We start from the raw sequence: 24,744 nt of genomic DNA on the forward strand, positions 1-24,744 counted from the left end.
CATTATGGTTAGTGAAATAAGCCAAGCACAGAAAGATAAATTTTGCATGTTCTCACTCATAGGTGGTCACTAAATACTCAAAAAAAAAATGGATCTCATGGAGACAGAAAGTGGAATGAAGGTTACCAGAACCTGAGAAGGGTAGCAGGAAGAGAGGGATAAAAGTGGAGATGGTTAAAAATATAGTTAGAATGACCAATATTTGATAGCATAAGAAAATGACTATAATCAACCATAAGTTAGGGTATACTTTAAAGTAACTAAAAGAGTGGAATTGGAATGTTCCTAACACAAAGAAATGATAAATGCCTGAAGTGATTCATACCCCAATTACCCTGATTTGATTAATTCACATTGTATGCCTGTATCAAAACATTACATGAACCCTATAAAGGGTACACTACTAGCATAATTATTATGGGTACACTACTAGCATGTACCCATAATAATTAAAAATAAAAAATAAAATAAAATTCAAGAATGAGATACATCTTATCTTACAGAAGTTTCTGTCTTACACCCCCAATCAAATCCCAGGCAACACAAACAATAACAAAACAATAGCAAGTGCGGCACTTAAGAAAAAGAATTAAGACTTTGAAGTAGATAAAACTCCTAGCTAAGCCATTTAAAACATTCTTCCCCCCCCTCCCATTACAGAATAAACCAGGTGGGAGAACATGGCTAAGGAAATAAATAACTTACATGCGACAATTGCAGACACAGGTGTGTCACCTTTTCGTAAATGAGTATAAGTGCATTGTAAGTCAAGATTTAGCATGCATGTGCATGTCAGTAAAAACATCATGTGTAGTTACTTTGCTCCTTTGTTCTGAGTAGCTCAGAGCTCTTTGCCAAGAAGGAGAGGGTGGGGAATTTTTCATGATTCCCTTAAAAATATATAAAACTGGAAGTGAAAAACAGATGACATGACTTGGCTGGGAGTCTACACAGAGACAAGGGAAGAGGTACAATTAAATGACTACTTCGTTAGTGAAATTAATCATTGCCAAATGTCTACAGGGATATTTCAGAAATACTATTCTTCACCTCAGTTCTCTACTGAATTTTCCAGTATGGGTAACATCTATTTCAGTCTTCGTCCAGAATTCCAGGTTGGGTCCTAAAGTAATTTCAGATTACAGTAAGATATTTAACTATAAAGAAAACCCTTAGGTTTAAGCCTTAAGGCTACAAAACAAAACAAAATAAAGCAAAGCAAACATACAAACGAATCATAGAAATCCCCTAAATAGTTCAAATACAAGAACCACTTCCTTGCATCAGTAACATAACCAGCCTGTGGAGCATGTTGTGCCCACAAATTAGATCTAACACAATCAGGGGAATGTGTCAAAGGAAGAAAGAAGAAACTGGGGAAAAGCTTAAAGGAATTTACCATAGAATCATTTACATGCCTTAAGAGCTTTTCCAATATTTTTTGTGTTCTAGCAGCTACATCTGGGGTATTTCATCTTTATTCAGTTCACAGTGGACTAGAAAGGAGATTATCAAAAACAATGATGTCATAAATGTTCGTCAGACTTTCCTCAGTGTTTCAGAGAGCATGTAAGTATTGCCTTTAAAATAAGTCAAAAGAAATTTGCCCCACAATTTTGGGGTAAGGGAAGCCATGATGCATTGTGTTTACCCTTGTCTAAATTCTGAAACTCTCAGCAAAATATCATCTGCAAGGTTGAGTCAAGTTTTAACCCAGTGATATCTGGAAACAAACAATAAAAATACAATTACAAAATAATGTGGTAAAGTAGGGTCATGTTCAACAATCTCTCAGTGAGCATTTACTAGAAATCTATTGACCATTCACAAAAATTGTGGTTAGTTTATCAGTCTGCTAAAATCAGCATGGAATGGACAAGAAACTTTCTAGATATCATTCAGACTCTGCTATTAAGGAACTTATACTTGGTTGGAAATATAAGATTTATTTTCATTCATAAAACAACTAAAAAATTCAATTTGGTTTATATAAGGAATGTTGAACTGTGTATTTTTTTTTGAATCATGTATTTTTAAGAGGAATTTTAGAAGTGAAAAATGAAGCTATTGCTGCTGTGTTCTGTTAAAGATTCAACTCAACTACTCTTCAAAATCTAGACTTCTCTGTTTTCCAAATGTATCCGCTTCTTTGGAATGTCTATGTATTTTGCCTTGTGTTTCATAATCTTGGGGCATGCTCCCTCATTGTTCAGGCCTTTTTGGAAAATTTGTCCCTTTGTCTTTATGGTCTATCTCTAAAAAGTACCCTTTCCTTAAAGTCTGTGGAAATTTCCCCAACTGAATACAATTGTGTTGTGCGTTTGCATTATCTGTAGCCATTTGCAGATGTGAAACTCATTTTTCTGATTCTATTTTGTGTTATTTTTTTATGATAGAGGATGCCAAACTTGAGAGCAATAACTTGAGTAGCATATCCCACACAATGCATGGAGTGGACTAATGAGTGACAAATAACAATTTTGGTCATTACAAAGATCCTTAAATGGTAACAGGGCTTTTATATTTGTTTAAAAGTTACTCTGAATTGAAGGATTTCGAAGCAGAATTTTGAAATGCTTTCTGAGACTTATACTTTTTTTATTTCTTTTTTTATTTCAGGAAATCAAGAGAGCACAAACATTTTGGTTACATTCCACATCCTTGCCTCTCCCTAGCAAGGGCTAGAGGTATGCCCTTCACCTCCACAATGAGACTTATACTTTTAACCATGATAAAGAAACAGGATGTACCATTCTGATATTCTCACAAAAAAAGGAAGAAAGAAAGAGGATGAGTTTCATTTACCCCCTTAAAAAATATAAAATAAAAAAATAAATAAACAAGTAATTTTGGATATTAAGCAACATATATTGTAGGATGCTTATTCTTGAGAAAAGGAAAAAAAAAAGAAGTGAAATGAGACCTGTGATTTCCCAAGTGCAGCCTTAGTGCAGGTTACAGCCTGCAGTGCAAGAACAGGGGAGACAAACAGAGGTCAATATCCATGCTCAGGTGAGGAAAAAATGATGAGAATGTGGGGAAGCTAAGGTGGCCAGAATTCATGTGACTAAACACTGGAGATGACGATGCTGCACACAGAGTTCTGACTTTCTCTCAGAGGGAGTCTCTCAAGTCTTTTGCTGAGGGTGGAAGAGAACATGAGTAAGAGGAGGCTACCCAAGGACGAACAAAACACTGTCAAAAACCAATAAGATGAAAAATCTCTGCAACTCATAGAGGGCTGGGGATATTTGGTGTTTCTACCAGCCAGAATGGAGAGAAAATTAAATACAAAGGGCATCAGGTAGTGTTCTTTATAGGTTTACATCTTAGTATTAAAACTAATTTAGTCCTAGAATAATAGCCACACTGGAGCACACTAACACATATTAACAGAAAAATCTTGGAAAAATCCAACTGATTCCAAATAATTTAACTTCATGTAAGAACAAACTTCAACATTACTTAAAGAAACTACAGAATGAAGTATTAAACAATGTAAAATCCATAACATCTGGCATCTAATATAAAGCTAACTTGGCATTCAAAGAAGCAGAAATGTATGATTCCACAAGTAGGAGAAAAATCAATAAATAGAAACAGAACTAGAAATGATGAAGATGTTGAAATGAGAAGATAAAGACAATAACCTAGCAATTATAAATATGCCCCATAGATTCAAAAATTACAGAAAGACATGATATTCATCAGTATATAAGGAGAAAATATATCTTAAAATCTCACATGAAACATTGAAAAATACAATATCTGAAATAAAAAATACACTATATGGGACCAATGGCAGATTATAAATTGCAAAAAATAAAAATATCAATGAACTTGAAGATACAACAAAAGAAACTATCAAAAATGAAGAACAGAGAGAAATAAGTATAAAAAAAACCCCATAGAATTAGTGATTTGTAAGATAATGACCCAACATTCATGTCATTGGCATGCCAGAAGGAAGGAATAGGGTAGGAAGGAGAGAAAAAATATTCAAGAAATAAAATTTTCCATATTTTATAAAAACTATACACCAGTATACTAAAGAACTCAAAAGAGCTTCGAAAAGAAGAACCTGAAGAAAATCACACCAAGAAAAATGATGAACAAATTCTGAAAACCAACAATAAGGAGAAAAATACTCATTACATAGAGAAACAAAGATTAAAATGACAGTGGACTTCTCATCAGATACTATGCAAGTGATATAACAATTAAACAATGGATTGTCATTTTTAAAATATTGAAAGTGGAAACAAAAATAACCAAAACCAATTGTTTATTCATAAGTTTATACCCGGAGAATACATCCTTCAAAAATAGAGATGAAATAAAGGATTATTGACACATAAAAAACAGCAGAGAAAATTAATCAGAAGCAGACCTATACTACAATAAATGTTAAAGAAATTTCTACCAGGAAAAGAAAAGTAATCCAGATGGAAATTTGTATCTAAGAAAGGGAATAAAAATGTAGAAATGGTAAATATTTAGATATATAGAAAGTATATATTCCTCAATATTTTCTTTCTTCAAAAGATAAGGAACTATTTAAAATAATAAAAGAATGTATTAAATATATAACATATGTAGATTTAAAATGTGCAAAGACCATAGCACAAAGAATAAGAAGAGAGAGGCGAAGAAATGTACTGTTACATTCTTACATTATATGTGGAACGATATAATATCATTTGAAGGTAAACTGTGGTACATTAAAGATATGTGCCCAAACCCTAGAACAAGGACACAAAAATAGGAGATGAGTATTGGTATTTATCTAATAATAGAAATAAAGTGAATTATAAAATAATATTCAATTATTTGAAAATGAATTTTCACAAGACAGTGAAAAATGAAATAAGGAACAAAGAATAGATAGGACCAATTTTTAAAAAATAACAAATGTGACATTTTAACCCAATTATATTGATTATTGAATTAAATATACTTGGCCTAAACCTCCCTGTTAAAAGGCAGAGATTGTCAGGGTGGCTAAAAGTGTAGGACCTGACTCTAAGAAAGCAACTTAACACATTAACTGCCATGAGAGTTGTATGTAACTCACTCTAGTTTTAAACCTGAGGCCATATAAAGCACGTATAAAGTCTTGATGTTCGTATTGTTACAATTAACATTGACAATTTAATTCTAAAAACATAGATTAAATGAATAGAAGTTAATAAATTTTGTTTTTCTATTTATTTTTACCTTTAAATTACACTCAAAGTTTTTATCTTATTTTAGTAATAAAACATTTGTGGCCCCAAGGAAAAGTTTCTCTTTTTTTGTAAATGGCAGTCAATGTATTAAGCAACTAAAAGCAACTCATTTCAAATATAAAGACAATAGTTTAAAATGAAAGCATGGTAAAAATATATATACATATTGTACAAACACTAGCCAATAAAAATTAGAGTGGCTATTTTAATATCCAACAAAATATTTTTACTTTGTTCCAAGAAAATGTCTTAGAAAAACCTTTTTAGAATGAAACGCTTTCATCAGTTGGAAACTATTTTCTCATGATTTTTGCATAAATTTGCCTAGACCTTTTTCCTCTACAGTGGAAACCTTCAATTTGAGATTCTACATATTTTGACTTATTCTCTTAAATGTCTACATCATTCCCTAGCTGTAATTTAGGTGTTCAGACCCTAATAGAGGTAATTTTTACTCAGCACTTTGAACACCATTAGTTGGTTGCCGTATACTAGTGGCCTGAAATGGGGACTTGCTACTAAGAAGCAGTGAAGTTAGTGGAGAAAATCTGGCCCTGGTTTCTCTCTGTGTAAAGCACTTGGCCACAGACATATACGAAGCAAAGCAATAGACTGCCACTTCTATAATCTAGGGTCATTATCTAAGATCATCATGTGGAGACAGATAAGTTTTTTTTATAGTGAAAGGGTCTCCATTTATTTTTATTATTTCTGCATATTATGGGGGTACAAATGTTTAGGTTACATATGTTGCCCTTGCCTCCCACTCCCCCCAAGTCAGAACTTCAAGCGTGTCCATCCCCCAGACAGTGCGCATCACACTCATTATGTATGTATATACCCGTCCCCTTCTCCCCCCTCCCATCTGCCCAACACCCGATAAATGTTATTCTTATATGTGCACTTAGGCGTTGATCAGTGAAACCAATTTGATGGTGAGTGCATGTGGTGCTTATTTTTCCATTCTTGGGATACTTCACTTAGTAGAGTGGGTTCCAGCTGTAGCCAGGAAAATACAAGATGTGCTAGTTCATCGTTGCTTATTTTAAAGCTGAATAGTACTCCATAGTATACATATACCACATTTTATTAATCTACTCATGTATTGATGGGCACTTGGGTTGTTTCCACATCTTTGCAATTATGAATTGTGCTGCTATAAACATTCAGGTGCAGATGTCTTTTTTTTAGTATGTCATTTGTTCTTTGGGGTAGATGCCCAGTAATGGAATTGCTGGATCAAATGATAGATCTACTTGTATCTCTTTAAGGTATCTCCATATTGCTTTCCACAGAAGTTGTACTAGTTTGCAGTCCCACTAGCAGTGTATGAGTGTTCCTATCTCTCCACATCTACACCAACATTTATTGTTTTGGGACTTTTGGATAAAAGTTATCCTCACTGGAGATAAGTGATATCTCATTGTGGTTTTGATTTGCATTTCCCTGATGATTAGAGATGTTGAGCATTTTTTCTTATGTTTTTTGGCCATTAATCTGTCTTCTTTTGAAAAGTTTCTGTTCATTTCCTTTGCCCACTTTTTGATAGGGTTGTTTGATTTTTTCTTGCTGATTTTCCTGAGTTCCAAATAGATTCTAGTTATCAGCCCTTTATTCGATGTGTAGCTTATGAAAATTTTCTCCCATTCTGTAGGTTGTCTGTTTGCTCTTGCGACAATTTCTTTGGCTGTGCAGAAGCGTTTTAATTTGACTGGGTCACATTTATTTATTTTTGTTGTTGCTGTGATTGCCTTTGGATTCTTCTTCATAAATTCTTTGCCTAGGCCAATGTCTATAAAAGTTTCACCAACATTTTCTTCTAGAATTCTAATAGTTTCGCACCTTAGGTTTAAGTCTGTTACCCACCGTGAGTTGATTTTTATGAGAGGTGAAAAGTGTGGATCCTGTTTCAGTCTTCTACATGTGGCTATCCATTTTTCCCAGGACCATTTATTGAGTAAGGATTCTTTTCCCCAGTGTATGTTTTTGTCTGCTTGTCAAAGATTAGATGGCTATATGAGGATGGTTTTATATCTGGGCTCTCAGTTCTGTTCCACTGGTCAATGTCCCTGTTGTTGTGCCAAAACAGATAATTTTTAAAAGTTATGTTTAAGAGATTGTGACGTTGCAAACAAGCCTTAACCCCACCTTCCAACAGAAAATATTTAAATTTCTTGTAAATTTCAAAGAACAAAACAGAACGGAAAAGGAGAATTAAAAGACCACCCAGCAGAGAGACAGATGCAGAAATGAGGCTATTATCTCAAGTACTGGATGGTTTTTAGCCAATGACAGAAGCATCAGTATGGGACCTTGCAGAACAGCCACACATGTCATCACTGTTAAGTAAAGTAATTACAGATTTGGCACCAGCACAGGCTTTTTATTTGCCAAAATGTGGTGATTTAAGTAGCAAATGATTACCACCACTTTGAGCAGGTCTGATCGTCTATCAGTTATTAATTCCCTTGGCACGCCATTGCATACCATGGCTGTTTCTGGACAAATGAGCCAGCAAGGCTCTAGTTAAATTAAACTCACTTCTACAGTCTGGTCATTCCTCAACACTGCAATTTAACTGTGCGCCACAATGACTTATATGATCTATTTTTGGTGGCTGTCATACTCAAATATATTTCTGGGGAGAATGTTTCTGACTGTCTTCAGTAATTTGAAAGGGGTGAAATTTGTTTCAGAAGTCATGCTACAGATATAAAGAAAATAATTACTCATGTCATTATAATTTCTTCTCCATTGGTGTCTGGCCTGTTATGATTTCAGTGTTCGTGTACATAGAATTTCTCGCATCATTCAAATGTCTTCTTTTTGAACGTATTATACTAGTTAAATTCTTAAAATACACAGATACTAAGGGTTTGTCTTAGGTAATGTTCTTTTGATATTTCTTTCACTAAAATAAAATTGATACATCATTTATCAATACCTTAATTATATTTTATACTAATTTTTTTCATTTGAATTTTTGTTTGTTTGTTTTTTACATTTGTCTTCTGCATTAGAGTATAAGCTCCGGGCAGGCAGGGGCTTTATCTGTACATTCATCAATATATCACCAGCCTTGAGATTAGTTCTGGGACCACAGTAAGTCTCCACAAATAGCCATCAAATGAATGAATGAATGATTTCCAGATGCTTCCAGAAGACATATAATGGTTGATGATTTTATTATTCTCTTTTGTGAAGACAAAGAAAAGCAGTTTATGTAGCTATCTCAGAATAATAAAAAGTGGTTCTTTCCTATTTATGATGAAAAATAAATAAGTATGCCCATAAAAATATGTTTAATTTTTAAAATTTATTTTTGCTGACTCCATGGCTTATCTGGGCAGCTAGTATGAAATCCTTGAGATTTTACACTTATAAAGAAATCTATATTGCTGAATGGTTTTCACAAGTAAAACATGTTTTTATAAATGTATTTAATGATATATGTATCATAAAGAGACTTCATCTTACTACTACTATGGCAATAAATTAAAAGCCAAAAATTACCTTTTTAAGGTTTATGTCATATAAAAGGTTTATGTCATATAAAATAGTGCAAAAAGAAAGGTTTCTCCATGTCAAAGAAAATAATGAAACAAAAAACATTTTCTTCATAATTTTCTTATGTAGAAATATGAAAGCATTAAAAAAGAGCACATAATTCTCAATAAATTTCAGAAATGAACAAAAACAGTGATTCCTCTATTACCTTAGCGTATAGAGTATAAAACCGTGGCCAAGGTATGCATGATGTTATTAGACATAATATTTCTTAATATTCCATAACATTCTTAATCTTAGCTCTCAAATGAGAGTCGTGTTAAGCAGCCAAGGAACAGGTGCATGCATACTTCTCCAGCACAAGCTTTTTGGTTTGAAAGCAAATATGTTATGGCACAAAAAAATCTAATCGGCTAATTGGCTGCTATGGCTATGACATAGTTGATTTTCCAACTAACCTAAACAAACCTGTTTCCATCCAAGAGCTTTCCCCAGATTTTCCACAAAGATTTATAAGGGCTTACAGCTTGGGGGGGTTAAAATAAAAGGGAAGTTCACTCCTTGTTCATTTCTGTAGAGAATTAATACAGGGGCCCTGTTTTGAATGTATGCAAAATGTTGTACTACTTTCATTTTGCTTCCTTTTCTTTTTCTTTTTTTTCCCCCACTCTCAGCTCTCCTTTTTTCTTCTAATTCTCATAAAGGATCGATTTGGAGGGATTCCTGTCAAGACTGAACAATGTGAAAAGAGATATTAGAAGACAAACTAAGTAAGTAATTTTTAATGATTACCCACCAGAAAACACTCTAGATACACATGGAATTGTCTCTATAAAAAGTATAATGTCTTAGAATATTTATGATCCAAAAGATTACAAAGGACTAGTAACAGTCTTAATTTTCCTGATTCCTAAAACCTATTGTACTTTAATATTTTCAAAGCCTCCTAAGAGCAAATGCTTTTTCAAATTTTGGTTAATAGCTATGTAAAAGAGAACAACATAATTATATACATTTTAAATAATTTAAATTTTTATCAATCATTGTTATAAAGATTAAACACGTGCTAACAATTCTAGCCTAGCACTAATTTCATGCACTATTGAATGTATTAATATTAACATTAATATTTAACTAAATTAAGATTCAAAGGTGGCTGTATTTTGGTTTCTCTTTTCCAGATCAACAACCAATGCTAATGAACACAGCCACATATCCTAGGAAAGGTGATAAGGGCAAGATGAGTTCACTCTTTGGAATGAATAATCCTTATGTTTTTCTGCCGCTCTGTATGTTTATGGACGAGTAAATTTTGACCCAGTTCTGGCTGTATAATATGTCCACTGTGATAAAATTCTGCAGCGCAGACCTCATATTGGTGGATAAAGAAAATGTTTAAATCAATGGCTTCTTTAGGTGTACTGAGGAGGAGAGACGAAGGAAAAGAGGGAGGATAGAGGCAGGGAAGAGTGGGTGACAGTGTGGTGGACATGTAGACGTGACATCTGAATTCCTGTGTCTTCCAGGTTTGCCTCCACTACAGACAGCAGACTGGTCCGAGGGCCTGCACTTCCCAGGGTAGACCGTGTTCAATCACTGATGCAGGCAGAGGTGTAAAGGCCAGCCCTTTAGGTACAGTGTGGGCCAAATCCAAAGGGGGAGATTATCTATGTCTATCTATCTATCATAGAGTTCTATGCACATTGAGAGAAAGAAAGATAGATAGATACAAATTTAGACATATTCCAGAGCTCTCCCAATAGGTCAACCAAAGCTCCCTTGGAGCTGCGTCTCATTTCAGTGTCTCCCTCTGCCTCGTCCTGTTCCCACTGCCACTGCCTTCTGCAGGTGAGAATCCTTAATAAATACGCTGCATTCCAGACACCAACTCAGAATCTGCAGCCAGAAAACCCAACCTGAGACATTCAGGAAGGGAAAAAGGAGAGAACAAAGAAAGAAAAGGAAGAGAAAGGGGGAGGAAAGAACAGCTCACATTTGTTGAACACTAAATCTATGCCAGTCAGTCATTGAGCTAAGCACCTTACAGAAATGTTTAATTTAAACATTTAATTTTTGCAGAAAAATGTGATGAGAACATTGTAATTATTCTCATTTAATACCTGTGGAAACTGACAATCAAAGAGATTTAGCAAGTGTTCTGAAGTTAGATAGCTAGTAAATTGAACAGCTTAGATTAGAATTCAGGGGTTTCCAACACTTTCCACTGCATGACTCTTTTTGAGCATCTATTATTTGCAAGATGGCTAAGTTCCTCCAAATACATTATTTCAATTAAAACTCTATATTATAGGCCTTTGGGGGCTACCAAGTTTGGCACTACCTTGATACCAAATCCTGACAAGCATATTCTAAGAAAGAAAAACCATCAGCCAATCTTACTCTCAAATGTTGTTGTGAACAAGCAACAGTGCTTTAGGTGTATCACTGCCTGCCCTCTGCTGCCTTTTATTCCTTCTGCCATTCGCATGTGTCCTTCTGAACAACGACTTTCGTTGTTTCTATCAGCGTGGCTTTGCTGACGACTAATGTCTTAGTTTGCGCTTTTTTAAGTATCTATATTTCCCCTTCATTTTTAAAAGATATTTTCAGTGTGCACAGAACTCTGTGTTGGTACACAGTTTCTTCCACTATTTCAAAGATGTTATTCCATTGTCTTCTGTTGAAAAATCAACTCTCAGTCTTTATTTTCACTCCTTTGAAACTACTGGGTAATTAAAAAAATTTCTATCAGGCATTATGTGGGAAAAATTTTAGAGGCCTGGGTTAATGCTTGTCTTCTCCAGATAGGATTAATTTTTCTTATAGGAAGCAATTAGCATAGGAGCATGTCACCTTGATCCAATAAGAGATGGAGACGAACAAGGGCCAGCTTTAGGTATTTCTGAGGTATGCTCTATCTCCGGTTGGCTTTACTTTTAAGGTGAACCCCTTCAGGAGTATCTGCTAGAGATTTAGGATGTTTACTAAGGTTCTCCTTGGTAAACACCTGAATTTAATTTCTGAGTCTCTAAGTAGTGGTTTATAGATGAATTTTGAAATTCTCAAAACTAGAAATCACCAAATGCCTTAAGGAGAAAAGTTGGCAGAGAATCTGGGGCTCACCTCATTATAATTTTCTTCCTTTTGGATCTTTCCCCTCTGGATCAGGATAGTTGTTCTCAGTGGGATATTGGGTCTAATACAGCTACTCCATTTTAGCCAGAAGATAGTCTCCACTTGTTTCTCTCATTAGACCTTGTTAGAACAGTGTTTGAGTATTTCATATGTTAGTTTTCATTGCATACAACCATTTTGTGAAGAGAGATAATATTTTACGTTCTTGGATTTACCACTTTTTCTTAATTTATCTAGCATTTGACATGTTTCTCTGCTTACCCATCAGGGTGTACTGCTCCAAACTGTGGAGTGACTCTACTTTCATTTTTCTCTTTCCCTTAGTTCTCTCACAAACACAAGATTTCTCTTCTCTTCTCTTTCCTTGCCCTGCTTCTCTGTTCTGTCCAGAGAGCTATGTCTATTCCTAAGAATTTTTTTCAAGGAAATTTATGGCAGGGGTATTTTGAGGAAGAATAAGAGAAGGATAATGGTTATTGAATTCCTAATTGCTTGAAAGTATAAATGTTTTAAACAAAAATGCCAATGCATTGTGTTAAATATGAAATGTCCAATTTTGAATCAAAAGTTTAGTTTATTATATCTCACATAAGAAGCAGTACAAGTAATCAAAGTGTGTGCCTAACCTGCAACACAGTTTTGAGGTCTAAGCAGTAGCGTGCTTATGCTAGCAGCAAAGAAGCCCGGAAAGTGAGTGATGATGAATTCATGAAAGGCATATTCCACAGCTCGTTGAGAATTGAATATTTTTCCTTGAAAGAAATGGTCTAAGCCTGGGAGATGTGACAGTCAGTTGGTGCAAGGTCTGATGAATATGGTGGATGACAGACAGTTTCCAAGTCCAGCTTCTGTAGTTTGAGCAGTGTTGTTTGTGTGACATGTGGTGGAGCCTGGTCTTGTAAGAGGATTGGCCTGCTTCTATTGACCAATCTCAGCTGCTTAATCACAAGCATCTTCATCATTTCCTCCAAATGGTTGCAGTAGACATCGCTGGCACCGACTGACCAGGTTTCATGGAGCTGTAATGGATAATACCAGCGCTGGACCACCATAGAGACACCAGTAGCTTTTTGTTGATGCATATTTGGTTTGGACTGTGTTTCAGCACTTTATCTTCATCCATTGTGCCGGATCCTTGTGATTCTCAAAATTAATCCATTTTTTATCATATGTAACAATGTGCTGTAGAAATGGTTCACCTTTATGTCATGACAACAAAGAAAGGCAAGCTTCGAGAGGATTTCTCTTCTGATGCTCATTTAATTCACCTGTGACCCATCTAATCAGCTTCTTTACTTTGCTGATTTTTTTCAAGTGATTCAATATTGTTGGAATAGTAACATAAAACCTTGCTGCTAATTCACACGTAGGTTGAGATGGATTCGTTTCCACTACAGCTTTCAGTTCATCATTATCCACCTTGGTCTCAGGTCGCCCACGTGGCTCATTTTCAAGATTAACATCACCAGAATGGAACTTTGCAAACCGTTGATGTACTGTGACATGTCTTTAGCCATAACCTTCCTAAACACTTCACTGATATTTCAAGCTGTCTGCTCTGCACTGGTTCCATGACCCAACTCATATTTTAAAATAACTAGAATTTTTGACTTATCCATGTTTTCACAAAAATTAGTCTTAAAATTTTTTGAAAGATAATCACAAGCCAAACCATATGTTTGAAAGAATGAGGATGTACCTTTACAATAAAAATAAAAAAGGAGTGTCAAAGTGAAATGTCAGAGACATCAACTGTCAAACTTAGTACTTAAGGAAATGGAACATTTCATACTTACTAACATAATGATTAAAGAGGACCAATGCTCACCTCTATGGAGCTCAAACTACATAGATTTTTCTTCCAGGTAAACTTACATAAGATATACCCAAACATGTTGTAAATTATTGTATTTAGAAATTTCAGGCCATTATGTTGGTCATGAAGAAACTGTAATGGTGTATAAAATTTTTTGTTAAAACAAACTGATCGCACACACTTGAGACACAGTAATTTCTCACCTTTTTTCCCATACGTTTGACCAACACTTGTATATTTCCATCTTTTGTACAAGCATCTCTTTTTAGATGTTTACACGTTCAAAGTCCTATATCCTATGTTTCCTAACCTTTGAAAGTTTTTCTTACTCCTACTTCTCTGAAAGTGATATAAATCACTAACTTATTTGAATAATAAACAAATAAAATGGCACATAATTTTTCATTCCCTTCTAGAAATTTGAATCTTATTACTCTGAATGCAGAGGCATAATCTAATATTATCAATACATACTGAGCAACTTCAGCTTTCTCAATCTGTTTGCATTTGTAATGTAATATTTCTTCAGAATTATTCTTTTAAGCAGTCAAACTTCTCTGTATCACCATGCAGTGATGTGCAGATCTATTTTTTAAAGATAATGAAATGTTGGATGGCTCTCCACTAACATCCCTGAGCTCAGTAATGTATTTATTTCCTCTACCTCTTTAAGAGACTATGGCATGTAACAAACTAGCTTCTGTATTATTATATTTCCATGAGTGATGGAAATTAAATACAGATTAACATTTGAAAAAATCAGATGGCCACCAATCATAAACATTTTAAAGCAACACTTTCCTGAAAATCAAGAACAAAAGAGAAATAATTAACATAAGTAAGATGAAGCAATATATTTCTAGTCTGAATATAGCAATAAGAAAATTAGAGTTCGTTATTTCTACTTTTTCTATCATGATGATCGAAACTTAACATCTGAATAAGACCTAAGAATCAGTAAGGTGCAAATGTTCTGAGTCTACATTAATTCAGAGAAAACAATAAAACAAGGTGGTTAGATAGAGCCATGTGCATTTGAACAATAGAGTACTGCAAAAGAAAGTGGTGTGGCTGACTGCCGAAAGATATTGTGAAAAATCTAGGATGAATAAGAGCTCGGTTGGATTCAGCAGAATCTGGTAGACTCTGCTTTCTCAAAGATATAGTTGGTTATATGGCGGAATGCACAGGTCTTGCTTTCAGATAACATCCCCCTGACCCCGTGACAGCTCATGAAATGATATTTAGCCCTGACAAGACAGCCAGCCGGGATATCTCTTGTGGTTTGTAGTAGTCCTCACTGAAAGAACTTTTAAGTTATTTCTATTTAATTTTTATTAGTTTATCTTCTTCAGTTACAGCCTTTCATTCAGTTTGATTTTACTAAATGTCCTTATTCTCTTTATATTAAGTTCTATTAAATACTTGTGCATACATATAATATATTTAAACCATGTATCTTTTTAAATCTAACTTCCAAATGTGCTAAGAAAAATGACCAAAAAGAGCACACCTCTAACTACTATTTATTTCTTTTGCAAAGGATATTGAAAGCTTTTCGTCTCTGCCCGTCATGATGTCTCTTCCGGCCCTGCTCACGTAAAAGTCAATTATAGAATCGAGTCGTTAGTGATAAACCAAAAGTCTCTGTTTTTTCAGCTCCTAGCTCATCCTGGGTACTAACAACAAGGCTGCCCTCATGTAACGCTATGGATTCTTTTAACAAGTTAGATTTCTCTGGTTGAAAAACCTTAGTCTCTTTAGATAGAAGTTTAAGATGAAAAGTTCCTGGATGTAGCCAAAAAAAGTTCCCGATATAGACCAAGCTTTGCTAACAAACGAAGGGCACAGGATAGAGGCACCAAAGAGGGAAGGGTTCTGCATGTACTCACAGAGATCTAGATTTAATAAACAGTCAAATAAGCTGAATTTTTCTCTTATAATATTTTTTAGAACAATGGCCAAGAGATTAAGGAGGTCTCTGTAAATCAGTCTATCATCTCTAGTGCAAATTTCAGGTCATTTTCCATCAAGACGAGCCCTCAGAAAGAGTCTTTTTGTATTGTGTTCCCCAAACCTGAGTGCTCAGTAGAATTAGTGTGTTCAACTGCTATCTTAGGATAGGAGCAGCTATGTTTTTGCTGGCCTTCCCGTAAATACAAAAATTAAAAAGCACAAAAATCTCATTTTAATCTACTTGACTAGGACCCTAGATTTCCCCAAGAGAAATGCTTAATGAAAGTAATAACTTTTGAGGATTCATTTTGCCATGTCTGGCTACCATCCACAGCTGGCTGACTCCCCATAGAGCTACTTGCACCCTATGTCTACACATGGCTGAATTGAAACTGCAGCATTGAGGTCCTGACTCCAAGCCAATGCCTGTCCACAAAACCACACTGCCATTCCTCAACCAGAAGCTTGCTCCTTTGAGTTATGTTGCTTTATGATAGAATCTGTTATGTTTTTATCGCTGTCATCATCATTCTATTTTAGTAGAAGAATCCGGAGACCCAATTCATTTCTTAGATCTTGTAACTAACCACTTTTAACTCTTCTTACTTGTAATATGTGGGTCTAAGATAATCCAAAAAGAAAACAAAAACAAGAACAGAAAAAGTAAATGATAAAACATCTCTTCCAGCTCTAAGCTTCTCTTAATTGAAGATGCATTCAGATCCCCATTATTAAATAAAAACATGTTGGTTGTCTCTCTTGAGCAAGAAAATGCCTTATGTGTAAAGAATCATAGCACATGGCCACTGCCCTTTGGAGACTCACAAACAACTATGGAAAACAAAATAAGTTGTAAGTGAACTTGTGTAACAAAATAGCAATGTGTGTTTTTAGACACTGTTCAAAAAAGTTTCTTGTTTGAGAGATGAAGTATAAATGACCAGTAATTTTGCATAGCTTTTGATTAATCCAATGGTAGAGACTGGAATGTGTTTGGTCCTTTAAGCCTACTTCCTTTTTCTGTTGGTGCTTTCTAGAGTAACACGATGACTGGGTCTCAGAACGTGGATTTCCTGCAGGCGGTATCATGCATCAGACATTTTATGGTCCACCTATTTCCTGATCAAAAGAGAAGTTCCAAACCCATTTCCATCAACATTTGCAGATGCTCTCCTCCTCCAAATGACTTTTTAAGTATCTAGACACAGCAGTCTGGCTCTTCCTCTAGATAGTGATCTCCTTTTCTGGCTATACGTATAGTTACAAGTTCCAATAGACAAGATCTTCCCAAGGACCTTATGTTTAAAAATAACAAAAATATTATTTCGTATTAGATACACACGGCCTTGAAACTTGGAAGGTTGATGTGATTGGCAATGAGCAGTGTGACAAAGCCCTCCCTCTTGTTCACAGAGATAGGGATGGGAAGCAGGAAGACTTGGATGAGGTTCCTGGGAGAGTTTCAGGATAGGCGCACCATTGACAACTGGAGGAAATATCTTTGTCCCAATCATTATGCCTCCAGGAGTGCTTGAAACTCAGCTGCACACAGTGGGAGATGGGAGCTCTCTGAAGAGGCAGATGGAGCTACGTGAGGAAGCTCGGAAGCAGAAGCTTCAATCTTGCTTGGAACCGGCCGCTTCCCTCCTTTGTCACTCCGCCCGAGAGATTCTGAGCTTGCGTATTCTTCCCTTCAATTGGAAGCATAGAGTTCATTGCCAAGAGAGGAGTTGCAAGCTTTCCTCTGATGCCCCTCCAACCTTGTCTCTTAAGCCCCAGAAGAGCTGAATCAGAGCGAAGTGTCAGCATGGTTTTCAAAGTCAATGTCAAGCTAGTTAGTTAGCTCATGGAGCTTCAGCGTCGTTGAAGGCAAATCTCTGTCCCCTTTCTCCTGTGTATTTTCTGCTGGTTAAAAATAATGCATGCTGTTGCCAAGAATGAGAGGGAATTATATTTCCCACCATTTCTAATCTTCTTGAGTAGAATCAATTTATTTTGTGTTGAATTGGGGTGTTCATAAGCCAAAAGGTAGCCCTGGGACCGAGTTGAGATATGAAAGGAAATTGAAGTGCAATAAAACCCCACGCGTGGTGGTTTGCACCAGATCCATAATCACCACAGAACATGTTCCTATGCAGACAGGTGCAGGTAGTTAAGGAACACAGTGACAATTTTTCAGTCCCTTAGCCATTTCCAAGGGAGCTGAGACAATGCCATGATCAACAGAGAAACCTTTGTAGATGGGATCAGGAATAAAGAACTTCTGCTCCTCTATCCAGTCCCCAACCTCATAGGAAACAATTACAGTTTGACTTTGTTCTTTCATTGGTGTAAAACTTGCCCATTATATTTGTTCTGGATAATTACCTTGTGGAATATCATTGGCTATGGTACAGGATGTATTAAATTGAAATTAAAATTAGGATTATACAAATGAAGTATTCAAATTTCAAAAATTATTGGAACATGGACTTTATTAAATAAGTATACTCCACTAATACATTTGACAAAATTAGATGTGACAAGTAATATTAAAAATAATAATGATACCTATTTATTGCTTATCTAGCATTATGCACTCAAAATTTAATTTAAGACATGTAGCAATTCTCAAGGTAGACTTTATCTTTATTTTATAGATGAGGAAGCTTAGAGAGAGTAGGAAACTTGCCTATGTCCCAAAGCTAGAAAGAGTGGTATTGGGGTCTTGCTATTTCTCAATGCACAGTCTTGATTTTTATGGCTAGCCAAATTGCACACAGATTGGGTAGCATATATCTTTAGAAACATCTGGGAAGCCACACTGAATCATTAATTGGATTTCAATTTCAATGAGATTTTCAGTTTTTCATTAACAACATTAGCCTGAAATTGAAGTTATAAATTGAGACTGTAACAAGTGTTTTGAAAATCAACCCCCTAACAACATTATTCAATAAAGAATGAAAATATATTATCTTAAGAACTTGGGTCCTTCTGCAGTTGTAGAAACCGCATGATCGGTATCTGTTATGGGTTGAATTGTCCCTTCCCTCAGATTCATTTGCTGAAGCTTTTAGTCTCTCACCTCAGAATGTGACTGTGTTTGTCAACAGGGCCTTTAAAGAGATGTTCAGGTTCAAATGGGGTCATTAGGGTGGGCCCTAATCCAATCTGACTGGCATCCTTATGAGATTAAGACACACTCAGAGACACCAGGGCAAATATTCAGGGAGGAAAGACCAAGTGAGGACGCAGGGAGAAGGTGGCCATGTGCAAGGCTAGGAGAGAGGCCTGAGAAGGAAAACCCCTACTGACACCTCGAGCTCAGCCTCCCAGCCTCCAGAACTGGGAGAAAATACCTTTCTGTTGTTGAAGCCACCCAGTATGCAGTATTTTGTTATGGCAGCCCTAACAAACTAAAACAGTATTTTATGCCCATAATATTTATAAAATTCAAAACTATAAACTTACTGACAAACTGGCAAAGATATAATAAAATTTAGAGATAATAAAGGAAAGCAAAAAAGATTATTTTTAAGGACTTTAAATATAAAAATGACCCTAATTAATACATCTTCAACTATGTATTTCCCACTTACAACATAAGAGCAAATTCTGCTTTTGCCAATTCCAATATAGATAGAAAACCAAGGACAATGGAAATTATTTTGAATACATGGGGTGACATTAGACTTTTTTTCATTATCGTATCTTATTTGCATCGCTAAAACAATGTAGTATAAAAGACTAGAGCACAAATCAGGGAATTAATTGGAAAACTAGGGCTGTATTTTGCCTCTGCCTGGAACTAGTTATATGTCATTTGAGAAATTCAGGTAACCTCTCTATAGTAACCTCAGTTTCTCCACTTCCAAAGTAAGGAAGGGGAACTAGGTGAGCCCCAGGTCTGTTCTTACTCGAGTCTTTTACATCCATGACTGAATGAATCAGGAACAGTAAAAACAGGATTTCTGAAGAAACTGAATATTTTGCCTGAAAAATGAGACAGAAATACCTAACTCAGGAACTCATTCTAAAAAAAAAAAGAAAAAGAAAAAGAAAATTGCTATGACTAACATATTGAGCAATTATTCTCTCATTTAATTTAAAAAACAGTAAAAATGGATTTCAGTGAGCAAGAAAAAAAATTGTAGGGAAAAATAGACCTAGTTTTGAGGGCATTTAAACACTGCAATAGTCTACAAAGCAGCACTAAATGACTTTCTTCCTTGGAGACTTTTTTAAAGTAATGGTGATCACTTATTCACTTGTTCTTTTAATAAACATAAGAAGTACTTATTATATATCAGGCAATGTGTTGGGTATTAGTATAAATTAGTGGGCAACAATACAAAAAGGCCCCTGTCATCATACTTATATAGGAGAGGAAATAGTAATCAAATCCACACAAAAATAAAAGCAAAATCACTTGAAGAAAATGTATATAGGGCTATGAGAATTTACAACAGGGAAGCTAGGATTAGAAGTCAGGGAAGGCTTCCTGGAGGAAGTGGGCTTTGAGCCATTTGAGCTAAGACCTAAAAGAAACACAAAGATACTGCTAGTGACCTGTAGTATATCTAAGCTCTTCTCCTTTCTTATCAACAGAATCCTGATTTTTTTCTTGGTTCTGGGCATGAATGTGCTCACCTGTATAACTAATTTCTAGCCTTGTTGCAACTACGAGGACCCATGTGACATAATATTTGCACATTAGAAGTAATCAAAGCACTGCAAGAGTGATTTCTCAGAAAAGGTTATTTTTCTAATATAAGTGCTGCACCTTTCTCTTTGTCACGTACTTTTTCTTCATGCCTGGAATAGAGATGGAATGTTTGGAGGTACAACAGCCATTTTGTGGCCATGAAGAGCAAAGCCATGTACCAGTATGGCAGATCAGGACCAAAATATTTTTTGACTCATCTTCTAGTGATAGGAATTTAATAATTTTTCTGAGGAGCAAGACCACATAGAATTAGAACTCAAAGTTTTGATTCCAACTAGTAGGTCAAATCTACAGAAACTCTTAACAGGCTTCTACTGGATTCATCCAGTCTCTCCAAAGATTCTGTAACTCATACTGATGGATAGTTCCAGTTGGGCCACTATCTAGTGTAACTGTGTTCTTTCCCTCCCCCACTTCTGTAGTTTTTACTTACTGTCAGTCATGTTTCCTACTCAGCCTCTTGTCAGTTGTACTAGATATTATAATCATGTAATTTAATTACATATTACATAAAACAATAAATCAGGTGCCAAAGAAGTTTGGAGTGTTTTTTTTTTAATAAAAACTAAGTTAAATACTTTTTAAAAATTAATGATTGAAAGCTACTATAAGAAAAATATGTCCCAAATGGTTTTGGGTATAGCATTGTTAAAAATTTAGGAGAAATTCATAACATTCAAAAGATGTTTTGTACTTAAATTGCTGAATAAGTGTCCCTATGCTCCCTATTGCTCCAATTAAAACAAAAACGAGACATTTTGAAGGATGTGACACGAGTGTGGTTTTGTTTTGAAAGGCCACAGGAAAATATAAGAAACTCCAATTAACCAATTGATCCTAAAAGATCTTGTTAGAGTGGGAGACTAGGAGACAGGGCTGAGATCTGAGGCAGGGCCTTGCAGAGTGGGTGCAGGTGCTAAAATAAACCACTGTCAGGCAAAGCTAACAGGAGGGGCTGATAAACACAGGCAAGAACCAGCTTCAACTGTCTTGTCAACCATCTCTGTGACCTTGCCTGAACTTTGGCTAATTCCAATATCATTTACATTGTGGTTTTAAAATTTCTCTGCTCTTGAAATCACCATGACAGTTCCGAGACAACCACATAAGGTAAGAAAATGGGAGGGAATCCAATTCTAGGAATTACAGCCTAAATTCTTAGTAAAAGCTAATCCCTAAGCCTTGAATATTCTTCTCCTCAACTAGTAAGGCATCAAAAGACAAAAACCCACTTCCTCCCAGTGCGGCTGCCTCTTTCCAGCCTGCCTGCTCTCCCCTCTGAGAGTGTACTGTCCCTTTCAATTAAAATTAAAAGCTGGTGCTTGCTTGGCTTCTGTGGTGTGTCCTGAAATACTTTTCCTGATGATCACCCAAAACTTGGAATAACCCCCACTTAGAGGCCGCTAACAATCTTATCAAAACTCAGCAAAAAAAAAAAGTTACATTTAGATGCTTTAGGTTGAAATAAAAAGATTAATGTATGTGTGAATTCATTTCCATGGTTTTCTACCTCAAGTGGCTTTTTTTGATTAAGTAATCAAATTCTGGTCTTGATGGAGTAAGATATTGATGCTGCTTCTTCTATACTGCTATTTGAATCAGCACATTACACCATTATTTTAAAACAATTTCAAAACTGAAAATTTTGATGCCATTATTAATCTAATAAGATCCTTTGGTTTAATATGTTAGCTGTATATGGACACGAAATATGATATAAGTATCATCTGTGGTTTTGGTTTCAGTTCCATTGTTCAATCCCTGTCCATCATTTTGTCCAAATGTTGTCTAAACTTTTGTAACATTAATATATACAGATAGCAGGCATCCATCATGAACTGGATTTTCCATGAACATTAAATCCCACTGGTCTATATTCTTTCATTATGTAAGATATCCCCTGAATATAAGCTAGGCACATTCAGAAATGCATAAATTCTTCTGGGCCAAAAGGGTATTACTTGTATCCTAAACAAATAATTTATGGAGCCATATAGCACAAAGTTGTTCCCTTGCACCAAATGATACCCCGAAGGCCTGAAAGAGTTAATTAGCCTCTAGCATGCCAAACTGGCTCAAATCAGTTTCTTTATTTGAGATACACTATTGACAGGAAAACAAAATGACAAATTGCCAAAAGTGCCAGAAAAACAAAGACTGCCTAGTCATAAGGGTTCTTCATAGCTGAGTTTTGGCAATTTCTTGTAGCTCCCAGCTGCAGAGTGATGGCATTATCTATGAATTCAATAACAGCTGTAAGTGGCTGCCACCTCCTCTGCTTATGTAGAAATCTTTCCTGTTGTGGTTTGTGGTGCCAATTCTGGGTCCATTAATCATCAGAGAATGTAATTGCCCACAACTGTTCTAGAACTCTACACCACTCCAGCATGCTCTGATATAATCATATGGCCAAGACAGACTTCTGCCATGCTATGCCTGCAAAATCCTGGTGGAATGCATTCATCTCCCCATGACTCTAAGAAGATAGGAATGATACTCTGTTTTGTTTGCTTTTTCAGTCCCCATTGGACTGTGCTCTGTTTGGCTACCTCTCTTCAAATAGCAGTAGCCAAATCTATAAGGTAAATGTAGAGTTCAAATAAGCAATGAAACTAGAAACTTATAAATAGAAGTCGATATTAATATCATCTTATCTAGATTAAATTTTATCCTAATTTTATTTCACGACATTAAAATGCCTTTCAGTAGAGAGAACAGCTGGAGTATCTATCAAATAATGTATTCTGTAGCCAGAATTCATACTTAACTGGTTTTTAGCAGTTTGGGCCCCAGAAAAGCAGGTTTTTGGGTTTTAATCAGTCATAATCATGAATTTGACATTCCTGTACAGTTCTCAATATGTAGATACCATGCAAGTAAATGTGGTTTCCCAAGAAGAGAGTATAATGTGAGAAAAGAAGACCAAAATGGAACTTTAAGAGAGAAAACCAACATAAGAGAGTATGTAAGGATATGTGTAAAACATGAACAATACGGAGTGATAGAGGATAAGGAAAGAAGGTTTTCCAAAAGGAAGAAGTGGTTCTCACTCATCCATCAGGTAAGATCTAGAGACTGAGCACTGTTCACAGGACCCAGGACCCAACCACAAGGATGCCCCCAGCAAACTTGGTGATCAAGATCTTCATAGAGCAGTGTGGACCAAACTCAAGTTGCAATGGAAAGACGGGCAACGTTTGGCCAGTGGAAGAAACTAAGCATGTTTAAATAATAGGAGCCAATAGAGGAGAAAGGTTAACAAATAGGACAGATGAAGAAAAATCAAGAAATCAAGTCCCTCAGCTTTGTAGCAAGTGTCCAAGGTGCTTTCTACCTCGGGTACTCAAACTGCTATGCACTTGCCTCCGTTTGACTAGGGCTGGTCTGTGTAATACATAGAATATGACAAAAGTGATGTTATACTGCTTATGAAATTAGGTTAATAAAGACACTGTTCTTCTGTCTTAGCTGTTCTTTCTTGCACTCTCTCTGGAGGAAGCCAGTTATCATGCCTGAGAAGCTCAGGCAGCCTGTGGAGAGGTCTATAAGGTCAGGAACTGAGGTCTCTATACAACAGCCTGCAAGGAGCTGAGGTTTGCCAACAACCATGTGAGTGAACTTGGAAGTAGATCCTCCCCCTGTTGCACCTTGACAGACCATGGTCTTGGCCATCAGCTTAACTCAACCTCATGAGAGCCTCAGTGCCAAGACAAGCCAGCTAAACCACTCCTCGATTCCTGCCCCTCAGAAACTACGAGATAATGCATGTGTGGTGATTATTGTGAGGTAATTTTGTGGTGATTTGTAAGAAAAGACAGCTAATGCAATAGGAAAGAAAAGCAAAAGGAAAAGGTGTACAGATCCCAGATGAATATTTTAGCTTTGGATGGGATTGGGTAGGTACCACTTCTATAAGAGAAGGCAAAAAAAAAAATCTCTTGGTATGAATGTAAGTAAATGGATGGGTCTCCCATTACTTACATTCACCAGCTTTTTAGCACGATTTTTAGGCAAACTTCTCTTTAGCATCTCTTAGCAACCAGGTGCTTGTGGGATTACAACAGACTAAGTCAACCCAGGTCTGGTGGTTGACGGAGAGATGATGAAGAAATGGCTAATAAAGGACACAGTTAAGCAAGTGGTGAAATAATAAAGCATCATGTCAAAGCTGGAGAGACCAAAAAAGAAAGCTTGAGATGTGCTTCATAGGGAAGAAAAAAAAAGAGAGAGAGATGAGATCAAGGAATGAATTTAAAAATAATAATAAAATTAAGATCTTGAAGTATAGGCAGGTATGGCCAGAGTGGGACGTCCAACATAGTAATTTTAGTGGTGGAACCACCACAGTTACCGAGCGCAAGGTGTGTGGCTGGTGATTTGCCATGAGGAAACTG

This window comes from Microcebus murinus, chromosome 15, assembly GCF_040939455.1.
Source record: "Microcebus murinus isolate Inina chromosome 15, M.murinus_Inina_mat1.0, whole genome shotgun sequence".
Taxonomy (NCBI): Eukaryota; Metazoa; Chordata; class Mammalia; order Primates; family Cheirogaleidae; genus Microcebus; species Microcebus murinus.